Raw genomic sequence first — 18,857 nt, 5'->3', positions numbered from 1 at the left:
AGAATGACTCTGCCCAGAATCTTGACAGCAGAGTCCAACAGGGAGATTGGCCTGTAGCAGGCAGGATCCCCCCTGTTCCCCTTTTTAAATATGGGAACAATGATAGAGGTGGACCAGGAAGATGGAAAGCCAGCTGCAGGTATCGCATTAAAGACATTAGTTAATATTTTTGACCAGAATTGCGGATACTGGATGTAGAGATCTGCAGGGACCCCGTCAGGTCCAGGGGCCTTGTGTTTACTAGTATTTTTGATCGCCCTTTCAACCTCCGTTGTATTAAATTCCATAACCAAATTGGGTGGACCGTGGGCGCTGACCGGTGAAGTTGGTACCGTGGAGTCGTAAATCTTTTTGAAGTGGCAAAGCCATCTAGCATCTTCAATCACGCATTCCATGTCAGTCTTCCCATCCTCGGAGAAAAAAGGCTGATTCACAATGGCCCAAAACTTTTTGCTGTCTCTCAGTACATCAATGTCTGATAAGCTATCCCAGGCTTCCTCCTTAATTTGGTTCTTGCGTTTAACAACTGCAGATTTATATTCTTTCCTTAAGTTTGCCACTAGAAACCTGTCTCTAGGTTTGTGTTTTAATGCCTTCAACAGGGTAGAGTGCTTTAGCGAGCATTCTTTATTGAACCATTTATGGATTTTCTTTCTGCCTTGCGAGCCAGAACTTAACTCCAAATTCTTGGTGATACTCGCACATATCTCCACATAGGCGGCCACTACATCAGAGCCCGAGGCAGTTGAATCTAAACAAACAGCCATATTATCCTCAGACTCTTGGGCTAGTGTTTGAAAGAATTGCTCAGGAACAATCTTCTCCCATTTTAGTCGCCTTCCCTGATCCTTAGTCGTCAGGTCTCTTGGGCCCGCCACACCAGTTGTACTCCCAGTCCGGAAGCAATCTAGGTCCAGCTTTAAGAGGACAGGATGGTGATCACTGAAGCTAGCAGTTACCACCCTATACTCGTATGCCTTAGCCAGAGCCCAGGTTGATACAAAGATGTAGTCTATAACGGTGTTGGCGTCTCTCCCGATAAAGGTTGGTGCTCTAGGCTCAGTTTTACCCTGGTCTGGTTCAAATAAGTTTAAGTTCGCAAGGAAAGTTTCAAGGCCCTCACCCTCCTTCGTGTGTTCAAAATGGGGGATGCCCTCGGTCGGTAATCCTCCATATCTGTCATTGTGACAATCCCCCTCACAGGGGTGAATATTAAAATCACTCAGAATTACCATCTCTGGGACGGAAATGCAATCTTGTCCTATAGACTGACAAAAAGTCTAGCAAAGAAATCAAATGCTCATTCTCACAGGAGACCTCTTTGGAATTATAAAAGTTAATAAGCAGAAGAGTATGTGAGTCTGACAGAGTCCACTCCACAACTAGCGAATTCGTAGGTGCGGAGTCTAGTTTTTTAAAGACCCCCGCCAAGTTCAGGGAGCACAATGTAAGTAGGCCACCTTTGGCTCTCCCTCTTAAGCCCGACACTGCAGGAGTGAAAAAGCTGGAATAGCCATCCATTGAGAAACTTGTTGTAGTATCCCATGTTTCTTGGAGTGCCAAAATATCATACTGGCTAACGAACCCTTGCCATATAGGGTCTAGCGCCTTTGCGTTTAAGCCCGCCACGTTCCAGGTAAGAATTTTACAGTATAATGGATAATGGTTAGGCATCGTAGGCGACCCTCGAATCTCGCCAGCAAGAAGGGTCTTGACAGGCATTGTAGATGAGTTTGATTTTTTCAAATTCCTCATAGTGGTGGCCGTGCGTAGTTGAGTAAGGGTGCTCTGGTGACACTTTCCTATTGGAGAGTCCTGTATTTGTCAGTCAACCCAGTCTGTGGTTGACAGACAATCAAAACGATTTGCCATTGGAAAGTAGAGAGGGTTATTTAGCCTGTTTACGGAGTAATGGTGATTCTGAGGCTGGGTATGATACGACCCAACAAAGGGGACGCCTTGATGTGATCTACCTCTTCTTCTCCTTACCATATTCCAACCCCCGTCCCCCCCCTCTTCCCATCCCTGGTGATGTAATTCCCGCGGGGGGGTAAATCTCTGTCTAGGATTAAAGTCGTGTGCTCCCTTTAGCCAGCTCCATCGGTTATCAGCTTGATTTTCTAATAGATAAAAATAGGAAAGGGGTCTAGCAGTCACAGTGTTTTCTAGATGTCTCGGAGGTCCACTGTTGAATATGAAGTCCACGGCCTCCATATTCTCGAAGGTGACCACTACGCAGTCCCCTTGCAAGTTCTTCCTATTGCTTCCCACCCACGGGGATCTCTCTACCATTAGGATGTTGCTTGGTATGTTTGGGGGGAGAGGGTAGTTTTTAGATAGCCAATGGCATACTTTGTTTTTTAGAGCCTGGTACGGCTCCACTTCTGTTGGAGAAATTACAGTAACGCCGGTAAGAATGACCACATAGGGAGAAGCATCCGGGGGAAGATGGATGTTTCTGCGAGCCGTGCCCTTGGCTCTGGTGAATACATCAGATTTTGAGGGCTGTGGTGTACAATTACTCAGTGACACCTGAGGGGTTGGGTTAGTTTTTGTCATATTCTGGGTTTGATCGTTTTTGTGGGTTGCAATTGTTACAGGAGTCTTATTTTTAGTGCCGTCCTGTTTTAAAGTGTTATTTGATTTCACGGGGTCAGCACTTTTGGTCTCCAGGGCTCTGTTAACCACCACGGACGGCTTGTTGGCCGTTTTGGGTGGGTTGATGACCTGGGCTGGTTTATTGTTCATGGTGAAACTAGGAGCACTAATATCCTTATGTATATTCTTTAGGATAGTCTCCAGGCAGCGTAGCCTCATCTCTATGGGTTCAAGCAGTGCTTTTAACATATTGACAATAATAATGTAATCTGTACTTACACCGTTCCCCTCCTGTGATGAACTTACTGGATTACCAACTTCCCCACTCAACTCCAGGATTTCCTCTAGGCTACGATCGATGATAGTATCGTCTGGGAGGCTCAAGGGTAGGCCATTCTTGGTGGAATGCGGTTCCCTCATAGGAACAGGTAGCTCTACTAGTGAGTTGTCCATGGTAGGAGGGTCGGTGGCAACCATTTGATCGTTAGGGGCAATTTGAACCTTCTTCCCTTTAAGAATGGATGGTTTGTTAACATCTCGTTTATGTTTAGGGATTGCCCCTTCTATCTGGCCCCTTTCATTAATAGCGGTTTCCGTATTGGGTGAGTTGAGCTCACTTTGATGAACTCCACTCTCTGTTAGGAGGTTAAGATTGGCTTAGTGCTGCCTTGTAAATATAGAGCAGGCTCCTGCGCCAGTGGAGGGTTACAAAAAGTGACGTTCCGGTGGCGCAAGGGGCGTCATAAATGAGGCCCATAGTTTATATCCTTGACCCAAAATGGGATTTGCATAGAGACTGGTATTTAAAGGCACATTCCATCAGGGGCTTAGAATCGGTTTATTTTTCAGGAGGGGCACTTTAATTTCCTTTACCTTTGAACATCATTTTCTCTATTTCATGGTTTCTTTTTAGATTTCAGAATCCAAACCCCAAGATAATGCATTTGGCGCTGTTATTTCTTAATAACAGCGGAAGCTGGTGCTTTAAAGAAGATGTAATATACTCTTTCTGCAAAGCCTTTCTTAGGTCACTTTGCTCTCTTCTAATCTTAGCTTTTATGTGTTTTGAATTATCAACATTTTACAATTCGTACATGCTGTTAAGGTAGCGATGTGCGCCTGGCAGCAGGTCAGCTTGACTTCACCTTCTAAATCCACCTGTGAGTGCTCTAATCTCGTCCTCCTCATCATGACAGAATATTTGTGAGACACCAATTCATTGGAGGGAGTTGCAGATATATTCACAGTAAAGTTAGTCTCTCTCACAAGGCTTCATCTGCTTAATAACTGTTTTTCATGAAAAGTGACTGTTTCACTTATAAAATCACTGAGGAACCGAGGGGGGTGTGCATAACTACAATATGTGCATGAATAGGATGATTAATTGTAGAGCAACTTGAAATTCGCCACAAGCAAGCATTACAGAAACATCTATTTGTGAATAATGAGGTCGCGGTGTAATGTTTTATGAAAGCACGCATTCGCATAAACTAGCCATTGTCCTTTCTGTGATTTTCACACGACGATTATAAACAGGAATTATCATTTTTGGAAATTTGAATGGGTCATTCCAGAGGATATCATTTAGGTGTGAGCCCTTCCTTGCAACCCTGGCACTTTCCGTGTGAGACCAGAGCTCTGTTTACCAGCTCTATTTAGCTCTGTGTACAAAGACCAGGCAGCCCTTCTTTGTGCATATCTGAGAGGAACACTATCAGTAACAGTATCCTTTTGACCTAGAGATGCCAGGAGGAAGCTGTGTATTACTTAAAAAACAACTGGGTAATTCCCAGCGATAACCTTGTTTAGCTTTTCACATGAACTGAAAAAACTGTGTTTTCCAGGCTCTCGTGGAATAAGTTGTTGGCCCTTTGTGTTAAATAATATAACATTTTTGGTTTGAAAGACAATCATCCCAGCAAACCCGCTTTTCACATCTGAAGTAAAAGTGACATGAGAGATTTCTCCTTTTTTGAAGAGTTGGGGGAAATAGTAATTGCACAGGGTATGACTACAGGGGGTATAAGCAAGTAATGGCATAAGGAAAGTGTTTATTCAGATCGATTTGACAACCTATGTAATTGATTTTAACCCCTTGCGCGCTGCACTCATTCTCCCTACTGTGCGGGCGAATTAGAGAATAGGAGGCTCCTGGCCGTCCTCCACAAACGCCCACCATCACGTGGGACCGAAGGGGTTAAGGGTTTTTATGTTTGTAAATATAGATATGATCCAAATTGAAGTGCATGAGCAGAACATTTGGGCCATAGTTCAGGAATATGAGCAAATGCTGTGGGAACCCCAGACAGCCCTCTCTTGTCAGTGGTAGAAAAAGCAAGGGTTTCTTCTTATCAGAACGAGATGCATGGGGTGGAGGTAAAGGGGCACCTTCCTGCACAAATACAATAATTGTAGGCATTGTCCACGTTCCATGCGTGCTGCAGAATGTAGTGCATGTAAACATGTCTCCTCATTACACTTGCTCTAGGGAGGCGCCAGGTTTTGGCGCTGCGCCAGGTTTACGAGATATTGAAAATCTGTGGCAGCGTCCATGGGTGTTGCGTTGGAACACCCACAGCAACACCCATGGAACGCCTCTTTGTCGCAGAGTAAGGCAAGGCAGAGGCTTTTGCTGCTACGCCTTACTCCTTATTTACAAAGATGTGAAGAGCCAAGCAGGGTGGCTTTACGCAGCCTTGTAGATATGGCTTAGCTCTGTGCGCCATCAGAACATCACAAAAAGTGACATTTCCGTGGTGCAGATGACTTGTAAATATGCCCCTAAAAATCAGTGTGGCATTCTGAACTCTGCCCATTAGCAGAAATCCATTGAATTTTGCTGAGTTTTTATGTAACTCTGTGGAATTTTACAGAGTGAACCTCCGCTAGTTCCACCCATGCCTAGTTACAATTCAGATTTGAAATGCAAGGTGAGTGCTGTGTGAGTGCCTGTCCAGTGTTACAAGGGGTGCTGTAGGACAGCTGGCTGTTTGGACAAATGTAAGCCTTTGTATTTGGTTCCTTGGGAACTCAGCGGTAACGGGTAGTTAATACTGATTTACTAATTCTCATGTCGTGTGTCTAGGACCCTGATTTAGAGGTTGGTAGATCACAAATGCGCTGGTTATCCTGCCCGTCATACTACAAACGCATTATATGCTATGGCACTTGTAACAAGGCAGGGTGACTATCCGTCACATGCGCAAGGGAGTATCCCATCTGTCAAACCCTAAATTAGGCCAAAATTGTTATGTGTGATATTGTACTGCACAATGAGTGTCAAATATTCCTACATGGCTCAATGATAGGGTTGAGCATTTAAGGTTTAGTCTAGGAGGAGATGAGAGTTTTGAAATCTGATTCAGGAAAACAGAAAGAAATGGCACTCTCTAAACGGTACTATCCACTCAGGGGTAAATTGTAGAGATCTTTACATCTTAACTTGTAGACAAGCAACATTAAATATGGACTAAGAAAGAGAAGCTCCTACTGCCTTCTGGTTTGAGTATTTAACCCTAAACAGTTTAATAGCGCTTAGGTAGCAAGGGAATCTACGCAAATTTTTTTTATGTCGGAAATATCTTGGACCTTATTATTAAAGATATTTGCACCATGAGTACCATTTAATTAGCTAGCAAAATTAGAGGCATTTTCTTTTTTAACACAGATATTTTGCTGCTTTAGCAATACATTTTGTGAATACCCCACAACTACATGCACAGTTCACACATGTATGCGCTATATGTTAAAAGCTTCAAAAGCTGCCACCAGGCAAAGGCTGCACAAGACATTTCATAGCAGCACCATAGTTAATATATGAGGGTAAGTAAACTAGATTTTTTTGTGTTATTAACTTTCTTGCTATTCTATTAATCTTTCATTCATTGCATATTTGTTAAAACATCGATAGTGCTGTCACTTCCTGTGATGTCACCAGGGTCTAAGGGTGTGTGATGCCCCTTCCACTACCCCTGGAATTTTTGTGAATAAACAGCTGTGGTCATTTCTGCTATTTTTTGGGCGGAAGCAGCTCTCAGAAAGAAATGTGAGCAATGCTCGGATCATATAATGTATATTCCGACACTGAAATCAAAACCATGCAAATCCTATTTACACCTTCCTGCTTGTTGGAAATTGGGTCTCTAGTTGACAGAGGTTTGTATTCACACGGTCCAAGTAGGAACTACAATCCTAGCCAGAGTAAGCTAGGTACTCACTTTAAATTACCATATGCTCGCCCTCTGGTAGCTTGGCACAGAGCAGGAATGTTAAAATTAAGAGGCAATGTGTAAAGTATTTATTTAACACAAACAAACAGTAACACAATGAAAACACCACAAAATGGCATGTTTAGTAAAATAGAGAATATTTATTTGAGTAAAACAAGACCAAAATGATAAAGAATAAATGCAAAAACAGTGCTTAGAATTCAATAGTGCTAAAAGGTTACTTGAGGTCACATGGGACTGTAGTAAATCCCAAGTTCAGGCCGACGCTGATGGAGGGCAGGTCAGCTATGACACTTATGCAGGCTACGCTGAAGAATGACCTTGGATGGGGCAAAGTCTAGATGCTGAGACCATGATGCATCAATCTTTTCCTTGCAGTCAGGTCACTGCGTCGTCGCCAAGCTCCATTGAAATGCAAGCAATGAATCATAGTTGAGCTGCCGAGAGCGTCATCTTCGGGCTGCACAGGATGTGGAACCTCTGCTGTCAGACAGCCTCTGCTTCGATTTTGAAGGCTATGCGTCGGTTCCGATCAGCGCACAGTAAGTAAGTAGATCTATATAGCTCTGTTCATCACCTGAGAGGGTATCCACGCACTGTCCATGGGCAAAAGAAGATTAAGTGATTTGCCCAGAATCACATTTGCGCTGACAATGAGACTCAAACTGGGATCCCCAGCTCCTGAGGCGGCAGCTCTGACTGCTCTGACACACCCTCTCTACAGATAACAATGTGTCTGTTTTGTAGCAAAACAGCAGCAGAGCCAACTTCTGAGGCCCAGGACTGCACCTCAGGCAACGGTAGGACTCACAGATGGCAGAGTCCAGAAGCACCAGCAGGATTGTAGGAATTCTTTTGTGTCACTGAGACTATGTTCATGTGAGATGGGTCCAGTCCTTGTACTCAGCAGGGCAGACATCCACTGGCAGAAAGGCAGCTCAGCAATGCAGAGAAGCAGTTCATCAGAGTTCTTCCGTGGCTCAGTAGTGGACTCACTTGGTAGAGCCAGAGCCCTAGTACTTATACCCAAATGTTTCTTTGAAGTGGGGGGTGACTTCAAAGCAGCTACTTGAAGTATACAGATCCCCTTTCATCTCAGCAATGTCTGCCAGGCTATCTGTAGGGGGTAATCAGATGTAAGTGTGAGCTCCCTCTCCCCCTTCCTGCCCAGGTTATCAGAATGCAGATGAGTTCTCTGTTCACACCCACCCTTCCTGTGTTTTCGGCTGTCTAGAGGGAATGCACAAAGTTTAGCTTTCACCCAACCCAGACGTGTATTGGAGACAGGCTGCGGGAACACAGAGCTAAGTTAAGAGCAGATATATGTCTAACTTCTAAAAGTGGCATTTCTAAAATAGCAATGTCAAATCCAACTTTACCACTAAAGAGGAATTATCACCACCATTACAAAGATACGAAAGATGATTAGGCTACTCCTTCCTAATCACGAATTACAGCGTATAGGTGTTTTAAGGAATTCCCTATGCTATCCTAAGAGAGGAGTAGACCTCACAGTAGTGAGAAATGAATTTAGCTGTTTGCCACTACCAGGATATGTAAAACTTAAAAGTACATGTCCTACATTTTACTTACACAGCACCCTGCTTATTGGGTTAACAAGGGCCTACCTTGGGGGTGACCTATGTGTAATGTAAGGGAAGTTTAAGGCTTGGCAAGTGGTTTTAAATGCCATGTCAAAGAGGCAGTAAACTGCAAACACAGGCCTCCCAAAGGCAGGCCTGAGACAAGTTTGAAAGGCTACTTGTGTGAGTGGCACAATCATTCACATTTTTTATTTCATTTGCTGAGTTACTAAAAACTATTGTAAATCAAAAGCTTTAATTAAAACCATAGGATCATGATACAATGTAAGGTACACAGTTGTAATTTCCATAAACATTAAAACTTTAAATAAGTTGGATTACTGACAGTTAAAAGGCACTTTGGTACTAGTGCAAATTGCTGCCGGTGTAAGCAATGCAGTCAGTGCAGAGTCTGTTGCCGAATGAGACAATGAAATTGGTACAGAAAGATGCTTATGGTCTATGGAAGCTGCTAACCTCAAAGAGGGCTTCCCAGCTCTACCTCAGTTGGAAAGGTCTCTATTCTTTAATTGGATGAATTGCACTATGATCCCTAGTGTATAAACTGCCGGCAATTCTTAGTGACAAGTCCTGCGCAAAGTGGTTTCCAGTAGGACTGCTCCAAATCTCAGGAGAGGCTTGATCTTATGGTGGCATCTTTTGCTCGACTAATGCAAGAAAACTTACTAGTCTGCAATTTAGTTGTGGTGTTCCTGCATCAAAGCATACCAAAACTGCTTGCCTTCCTTGTGCGAATTCCCCTTTGATTGAAGGGGATTTTTAACAGCTGTCTGCTTTACTGCCACATCTCCCAGAAGGAGCATAGTAGGTGTATCATGTCTCCCTGGCCGTTTTTGAACAGGCTGCAAGAAGTTGGGGATGATGCCTGCATCCACGGTGGAAGGTTCTGATTGCACAGGATCATGCCAAGTTGAAGCTTTAAGACTTTCAGTTTCCAAGATTTTGGATAACACAGGTAAAAATATTTTTGAGTGGCTAAGATCTTGTAGTTATTCAAAGTCATCCATGCGTGAGATCTGACCGAAAAGGCAGCTTTATCCTCTACAAATGACAATTGTTTTAGAGATTTCCAGACCAGCTTCTTAAAGGCTAGATGATGGATCTGTGTATTCCACAGGGCAGAGAGCCCAGTGCTTGCCAGAGCATCCTGAAGGTAAATTCTTAACCTCTTCAACGCTGATGATGGAATCGCTCCGTCATCAGCTGCGGTGGCGGTGTGCTGATGACGGAACGGTTCCATCATGGCCCGCCCGACGTGCCTGCGCGGCGCTGATTTCGCACCTGCGCAGCGCGTTCTATTGAGTGGGCGGGGCCATGACGGAACCGCTCCGTCATCAGCACAGCTCACCCGAGGTTGGTGACGGAGCAGTTCTGTCACCAGCGTGTGAGCGCCGCGCGCCCCCCGCCCCCTTAGCGCTGCGGCACAATAGCCGCCGCAGCGAAGGTGTTAAAGGGGAATTCTCCCTCTGTTGGAGGTCTTGCTTTAGGAGCTGGTATATAGTGTTTGGGGCCGATAATCTGATATTATTCCACCAGATGATGTATGCGCCATACCTGGTCCATGGTTGCTTTAATAAGCCAAACTCCAACCTTAATTGCGCCAAGGAGCTGTTGTTTGGGAGGCTGAACATAGTTCTGTATGCTTTGACTAGAGTTTTGTCCAATAACTTGACGTCTCTGTCTCTCATTATTTTGCTGCCATAGGTTATAGTAGGTAGAATTTTAGCCTGTGCTACTTTCCAAAGGGGGTTTAGTGTTGGACCCGTTAGTTTTGATGTTAGATTTTTCAAAGTTAATGTTAGCACCAGCCCTTTTCTTTTAATCTGTTCTTGATGTTGAGTGAAGGCTCCTTCTTTGGTGGCACAATCATTGCTGCAGGCCCACTAGCTTGTATCAATAACAGGAGCACAAACCTGTCAACCGTGTTGGGATTGGGGTATAATGTGATAAGAACATATGGTATCCCAACTGGTACAATTCTATGGCAATTAGTGAGGATATGAGTACAACATTATCCAAAAGGAAGCAAGGAGACTCTATTAGATTATAGCATGTGCTCATGGCATCATTTATGGAAACAATATGGGAAAAAGAAAGGCAATTAGCAGTTGTAACAGCACTGCAATACACAAATAAAACAAATGGAGACAACCCAAATTGCACTTGGTGCTCGAGGTGTGTGAGTGGAAACCAAGGTAGCGACGCAGGTGACAATGTGATCAGCGTGGAAAGTGCATAGTGACTGGTGCATAAATATACAGTGAATAATTGGCACAATGTGGTTCCAGGTAACCTGAGGAGTTTGTTTCTACTTCGGTTTGATGTATTATTCGTGAACCACTTTGTGTAACGCGCATGTGATCGCGCTGGAGGGTCGACGGGCGTTTCGATCCACATTAATCGGGATCTTCATCAGGACTGGGTTGGGTCGAAGGCTGTGCTGGTTAGGAGATGACGAGTGTTGGTCGCCGGGATCCGGAACGTCAAGAATTGTTGCAAGGGATCAGTATCAGCTCGAGCTTCCCACAGCTCCTCGGTTGACTGAAATTCATTCTCTCCACACCGATCACTGCCGGATCGGTTTCAAGGAATTTTCCTTCTTGGGCCCTCTCCTGAAGCGCGATTGACCCGCAGCCCCTGACGCCCTCGACATCCATGCCTCCATGGACTCCGCACCCCCACATCGGCTGATTTAAATGCTGATACCGATCCCTTGCAACAATTCTTGATGTTCCGGATCCCGGCGAAGCTGAACAATAAATCTTAACACCTGCATGTGAGATGGACTGGTGGGAGATGTTCTCTTGTCCGATATCTATGAAGGCCACGAAGCTGAAGTTTTAAATTGTATGAGACATGAGAAAAAGGCTGATAGCAGGAATTTTGTTAATACTTTGGTTTAATTTGTTCGTTCTCTGTAGGAAACAGAAGGGTATCTAAATTGTTGAATTTCTTATTTTAATTGTGCGTAACTGACTTAGACAATTAGGCAATTAAACTTGCTCATGACCACCTTTGAAAACAGATGCCACTCTGCTTTTCTTGAGACCCCCTGCCTATTTTATTCCTGCTCATAAAAGTAATCTCTTGAGGAAAGACAAAAAGTAATCTCTTGAGGAAAGACATTTCTTATTTGCCTTATTGGGACATTCAATTGGTTCTGCCTTAGAGGCTTTTTTTTACAGATACTTGCTGCTTAAACATCCCCAACTTCATTTCTGAAACCTTGGCTTAGCATCAGGGAGTTTCCCTTCAGGGAGACAGAATCTTCTATGATTTGTGTACAGTAATCCTTGAATAACTTGACGTTATATTTGCTGTTTGACTTGCTTGTATCATATTGACTTATACTGTGCCCAGATGATTATTGATTTAAGACTAACTCGACTGATTTGAGTTAGTAATTTGCTAATCTGTTAATAAACCTTTATGATTTGAAAATCCATTACTTTTTGTCATTTTTGTGGGGCAAAATGTGCAACACTGTAATTGATATGTCATTGAACTTTGGATGTTAAGCCACAATTTGAGTCAAACATCCATCCACTTAAGTATTGCTGAGATTCAAGACGTGCATCAAGCCTTTGCATGGTGCAAAAACCCTGTCCTTTGGCTACCTAGTATGGAGCAAACATATATTGTTCCACTCTACATAATATGTGTGGAGGTCGTTTTACGTAGAGGGGTGAGATGGTGCTATTTACTGATAACAGACGAATATTGTCATTTAAAAGAATGAAATGCTGGTGCACCTTCCAGAATTTGAGCATGTAACCAACAAAACCAAGCACACAATTTAGTGACTTTTTTAAATATCAAATAATGTATTGTATAAAATATTTGCACTTATTTTATAGATTTGTTTACTAACGTCCATATATCACTTTTGATTTTTAAAAAGTAACTCAAACTGACTTTGCACTAGATTTTCTGCTCTTTTGCGTTAAACTCAAGCAATGTGATTTTGCCCCAAACATGATGCCATTAAGTTGGAGAAACATTTCTCAGTACTTAAACTTTCCTGGATATGCCAGTTGGTGTAGGGACATAGTACCATGTTTTTATGCAATGCAGCACAGGAACAAAGTTGTTGCCCTCCATTACATCAAAAGGAAAATATAATAGTGAGTTTGGTAATTTTGCATTACAAAATTTGCACACAATTAACATGATTACTCTATTATGAAAACGTTTGCAATTTCTAGGAGAAATTATCATGCAAGATGTACCATTCCGATAATGTTTGAGCTAGAGAGGCATTTCAGGTATATGTTTTTACCTGAACAGGCATTTCAGGTACTTTTTGAGTGTAATCTACAAATCCAAATGTGAGCGGCTGAGTTTTTAACATGAATGCCAATTATTTTAATGTGCGCGGTCAACAAACATTTCAGTTAGATTTCTTGCTAGAGTGGACTGTTTGGGTAATTTGTGAGCAAAAAACCACTAAACTGAATGCGAGTAGCAGTTTTTTAAATGGGAGAGACCCAAGACCTACTCAAAATTAAATTTTTGAGATGAACTTTTGCCTGAACAGACCGTTTGGGTAATTATTTGAGCGTGAGATGCATTTCGACTGAGTGCATACTTTCGAATAATTTTGCTTAAACATGCTACACCAAACTATGTGAAAGCAGGACAGTGCCATAGTTACCAAAGGTATTCCACAGCTGCTCTCTTCCCAAGCGAACGTGCACTGTATGGCTACGTAGCACCATGCAAGACCTCATTTAAGTTTAGAAGAGGTTGGGATTGGCATAGGTGAAGAATGTGACTGTGGAGATTAGCTTGATGAACCCTTCTATTTTGTGGGTTGGGCTTCTCAGAGACAGTTACTGAATAAAAGCAGTCTGGCACTAGGACAGTGCCTGGCAACATCTCCCAGTTATTTCACTTCCAGGGAGTTCTCCATTCAGAAATCCATACACCCACTTTAGTTGTTTTGGTCCCTTTGGTGCCTCCAGACCCTTATCTGTATGATACCTCCCTCTTACCTTCTGAATCCTTTCTTAGCTTGCTCATAGTTTGAGACTGCTAATCAGCACACTTTCCTGTTATCCTCTCCATTGGCATGTTACACCACTCAGCACTTTCACTGTATACCTGCTTACTCCTCCAGACAACCACCTTCGTCCATTTATGGCAATCCTGTGGCCTTTAATTGGCTGGTTGGCTCTAGGCCTGATTCCAGGTAGGATGAGGGTTAGATACAGTAGGCCTCATTTATGAGGCCGTGCGTGCCTTTTACGCCGCCAGTGCGTCACTTTTTGTGATGCACCAGTGGCGTAAACAATGCGCCTTGTTGCGCCATATTTACAAAGTGACGCATCTAGGTAGATGCGTCACTTTGTAAACCCCTGCGCTACATTATACCTGCGTCAGGTATAATGTATGCAAAGGGGGCGTTCACACGCAAATAGCCTCGTAGTAGTGACGCAGTGAAATCTATGAGATTTCACTGCGTCACTTTTAGGAAGCTGTTGCGTCAAAATCTTGCGCCTGCCTCACAGCAGGCGTAAGACTGACGCAAGCCCTTTCACATGGGGCTTTCCCCATGTGAAAGGACGCATTGCTGGAGTTGCGTCACTTTTGTGACACACCTCAGCGATGCGTCACTTTTGCGCTTACAGATATGTCAGAAATACTGACGTATCTGTAACTCCTTGCGACATGATGCGTCATATTACAAATATGACGCATCAATCATGTCGCAGGGAGAGCGCAGTGAAAAGTGACGCATCACTGTTTTCACACAGCGATGCGTCACTTTTCATAAATAAGGCCCAGTATGTTCTCACTGAGAAAGAGCTAAACCTTATAATGCTATTGGTGATGCCTATTCTGCCAGCTGTATGTTTGGTATTACATACATCTCACTATGTATTTATTCTGTGTCTCGTTATTCAAGATATCTGAGCAGTGGGTCTGAGAAAATAAATCTCAGCTGTATTGGCATTAATTCGAACCAATGTCTCTGATGTCGTTTCTCTTCCCCAATTTTTCCTTACATTCTTAATCGGTTTATTACTATGGAATATCTGGTTGAAACAGGCGGAGGACTTGGACTCTTAACAATATTTTAGTAGATTACCTTTTACCCTTATTTCCTGACAGGCATATACTTGGACCCTTAGGGTATTTCATAAAGCATACAAAAGCTTATAGAAAAAAGGCTTCCACAATTCTAAACCTCTGGCAATCGCTCAGAGTAACTTTCCAACCCATTGTTTTTCCATCTTGTGGAAATCCGTATTGACTCTGTTCCTAATGGGAGCAATCCATGCTGAGCAGACAGGGAAGACCCCCTCAAGAAGACGACGCAAGCAATCTCAGACTCTGCTAACCATTGTATTTCTTGTCAGTGAGGTTTACCGTGCTTCCTGGGGCACAGAGAGCAAGGGACCCGTGCTTGGTCATATCATTGACACCATACAGTGTTACATTACAAACACAAGAAGTAGAGAGGAATGCTTGTAAATAATCTAAAACACTACCTATCACTCTGAGTAGCGTTCCAACCCATTGTTTTAATCCACTACGCCACCTTAGATAGATCAATTGACAATGGTTGTGACTATGTGATAGCATTCCTTCCATCACCATTTGTATGTTTGGTGCACAACATAGGGCACACCGACACTGACAATTACCAAGAGTGCTTTCACAAAGAGAAAGTATGCTGCACACTCATATGCTTTCACGTCATTGTAATAAAACGGCATCGGAAACGCCAACACATTTTGACCTTTTTGGCCTTGCTTTTGGTGACCATTGACTGTCCATCCTCAATTTTTTTTGTCACCAAGTGTAGTAGCATAAAAAAAGACTAAAGTGACCAGTGGCGTAGCCAGTGTGTAACGGGCCCTAGAGAAAAGAAGAAAATAGGCCCCCTAGCCATTGCCTGAACTGTGGAATACAGCTATAATCATCAGAGTTCAGAGATCCCTCAAGCGCCTGAGCACTGATGCCCCTGCACCTGCTGCACTAATACAAGCTATGCCCCTGAAAATGACCAGTGCTTATAGAAAGAGGGCAGAGTTTGAGGAAATTTACTGTTACATCACAGTATTTTCACTTCATAAAATATGTGTGAAGTATTGCTGTCTTTTTTTTTACTACTGCAGAGGTGAAAACATCCCATATGAGTTTCTAATATTTTTTAAGAATTGACCATGGCAACACCTATTCAAACGGGTATTTCATATGTAAAATGAAATCCTATGAGACTACACACAGGAATATAAATGCACCTCAACAAAGAATTGGTATGTAACGTCCTGATTATATATATCTGCACTTAACACTTATGTTAAAATTCGGAACCTACTGACTCCAATTAAGTAACCGACTCAATCAATATAGAAGCAAACTAAGGGCACCCATTTACCACACATAAGTAAACAGGAATGTATGGCCAATTAGCACAAGTTGACACATCAATGACAAGGGTCATTGCAAGGAAGCTGGAAGATTATATGTAGTTACTGGTTGAAACTGTGATAGTGGTAGCCAAAACTATGAAGGTGCTACAACCTTTGTGCAAAAGGGTAATCAGTTGTACTTTGCTACTTGTAAGTTGTATACCACAGCTGACAATCAGCTACATCTGATGTAGCAATAGCTGAACACCCTTTGTTCACTTGCTCCTCTTGGCATCATCAACATGGGAATGGCTCCTTGACTGCAACTGGAGTCACCTCACTGCATCAATGTCAGATTTCCAGGACTAACCCATGTCTGTATGCTATTGTACAATAGCAGCATGTAACAAATGGTGAAAGGACAACACCACATCATAACATTGGTCTCTGGTGAGTAGTCTCCATCAACGTATCTTAACCTACTTCTGCATTTTGTGATGTCTACTCTCATCAGTCAACAGTCAAATGCACTCAGGTGTTGCCTGCCTATTAGAGATAATATTTCTATGAGGGACTCAACTATAACATCAGAACTTGCCAGAAGAAATGCCCGTTTCAAGCTTTCCAGAGAACTATGAACACTGTTAAGCAAGCATTTCGCCCACTGAAAGGAAGGTTCCACTGCTTCCAAATACAAGTGAGTCCTTGTTTCATGATCCAGAATAGGTGTTTGATCAATCCCAATGCTACAAGAAATTAAGAAGAACAAGGGCAGAGATAATGTTGAGGTAACAAATCAGAGAGTGCAAATAGAGAAGACAAGAGAGTCCGAAAGAATGAGGAGATACATTTTTAATACGTGTTAGTTACATCTTATCATGTTTCCTTCACCTACATGCTAACTTATAAGTGACATTTCCTGGATGAACAATGGATTTAAGGAGTCTGCTGGATCATTGTACATGTTCTAATTACTACTTTGTGCATCCTCCATCTCCTTGCACATATTCAGGGATGAGAATTTGGAGGCAATACCTGCATTGTTGTGTATGCGTACACATTTATATTTCATGGTTCCTACACTTTATTTTTTTTGTTGGTCTGCCCATGGTAATCCCTTAAGATATATCTTGAACATGCTTGCCTTCACGACGTTAACATTTTTCACACCGATTTCTTCTTTTTTTGTCTCTGAAGTTGAGCCTGTTGGATCCATGAGGAGACTCCCTCTTTATGGATACACATTTAGGATGCTCTAATTGTACTGGTGAGTTGATTGTGTTGAGGTCTATAGTGGCTATAGGGACATGCTTTTATTGTACTGGTAAAATGATTTTGTTGAGACTGTAGTGGGTGTAGGGACATTGCTCAGCAGAAACTAAATATGTTGGGTACTTTGCTCTTAACAATTAATCATCAACAAAGTCCAGAATAATGATACACCTGATCATCCCAATGCCACAGATAGATTTTTTGTAAAGTTACAGGGGACAGCTGTCAACAAGTCAATCTCATGATACAGATAAACCTCCTCATTCGTGGACCATTCGATGAGCCCTTGCAGTTTCTCCTGAGCCTGTTGATCATCTACTATGAGAATGTATGGCTGCAGTCAGTTGCAAGTGCATCTTGTAGGAAGGTAGGATCCTTCTGCATGGTTACCCCCAGTTCTTGCTTGGTGATAAGGTGCATTTTGTGTAGTCTGACTGGGACCCTGCTTATCAGGACCCCAGTCTATCTGCTTTTTCCCTAAATTGTTGTGTTCAATACTTAAGTACATCCCAGATTGGATAGGTCCTAGTATATGGTACTAAGGTTCCAAGGGCATAGGTACCCTAGAGGTCTCCCATGGGCTGAAGCATGTATTATGCCACCCACGAGAAACCATTCAAAATGGAACTACAGGCCTGCCATTGCATCCTGTGTATGTTGCTAGCACCACTTACTAAAGATATTGGTTTCCTATATCAAGGGTCAATGCACTTAACACCTGTGTCACCCCTATAGCAGGCCTTTGCAATCCTGGTGTAGGAGCCAAGTCTGGCCATCATCAGAGGAAAACACAATGGAAGGTATTTGAATCGCGCTGGCCATGATGCGCATCCATTGACTCTAAGCAATTTCACTTTCCTGAGGCGGAGAGCCGGGAAAGTTAGGCGGAATACCTTATCCTGTTTTAATAGCGTTTTTAATTATTTCACTTTCTTTGCTGCTTACCTGCTCATTGTGCACACAACCAATCTATTGCTCTGACATCTGACCGCACAGCCGATTGAACGCTGCTGCGGGTTGAGCCAGGGGTGAGCCGCCATTTTTAGGGAGGTGCAGGGATCGCGGTCTAGTCTGTTCGACCCTCCCGCCCTCTCAGGTATTTAAATCGCGCTGGTCATGACGCGCATCGATTGACTCTAAGCAATTTCACTTTCCTGAGGCGGAAAGCCGGGAAAGTTAGGCGGAATACCTTATCCTGTTTTAATAACGTTTTTAATTATTTCACTTTCTTTGCTGCTTACCTGCTCATTTTGCACACAACCAATCTGTTGCACTGACATCTGACCGCACAGCCGATTGAACGCTGCTGCAGGTTGAGCCGGGGGTGAGCCACCATTTTTAGGGAGGTGCAGGGATCGCGGTCTAGTCTTTTCGACCCTCCCACCCTCTTTCTGTATAAATGTGCGTTATTTCCCGTCCGCGCAGCGGGCGGGCACAGCGGGCGCGACGTTGGCGTGCCAAAGGCGTGCCCGTCAGCGCCCGTCAGCGCCCACACACGGGCCCCGGGGCCATACCCCCTGGTCATTTTACAGGGACTTTTCTCTCTTTTGATGCTAAACAACTACTGGATTTGAGACCTTCGAGGATTCATACAGTTGTTTCTTTTGACATGCTTGACCAGTTCCCTCAATATTGCCCTCATTGTTCTTTTCATTTAGACGCCCCGCATTTATGCAACAGCCTAGAATCACGGACAACCACTCCCTCTTTCCCAAGTTACATGTTCTTGAGTCATAATTGCCGTTCACTGCCCAAGCATAAACGTGAAATATTCGATTTGTTAACCGATGAAG

This window comes from Lissotriton helveticus, chromosome 5_1, assembly GCF_964261635.1.
Source record: "Lissotriton helveticus chromosome 5_1, aLisHel1.1, whole genome shotgun sequence".
Lineage (NCBI taxonomy): Eukaryota > Metazoa > Chordata > Amphibia > Caudata > Salamandridae > Lissotriton > Lissotriton helveticus.
Note: the sequence above shows the minus strand (reverse complement) of the source record.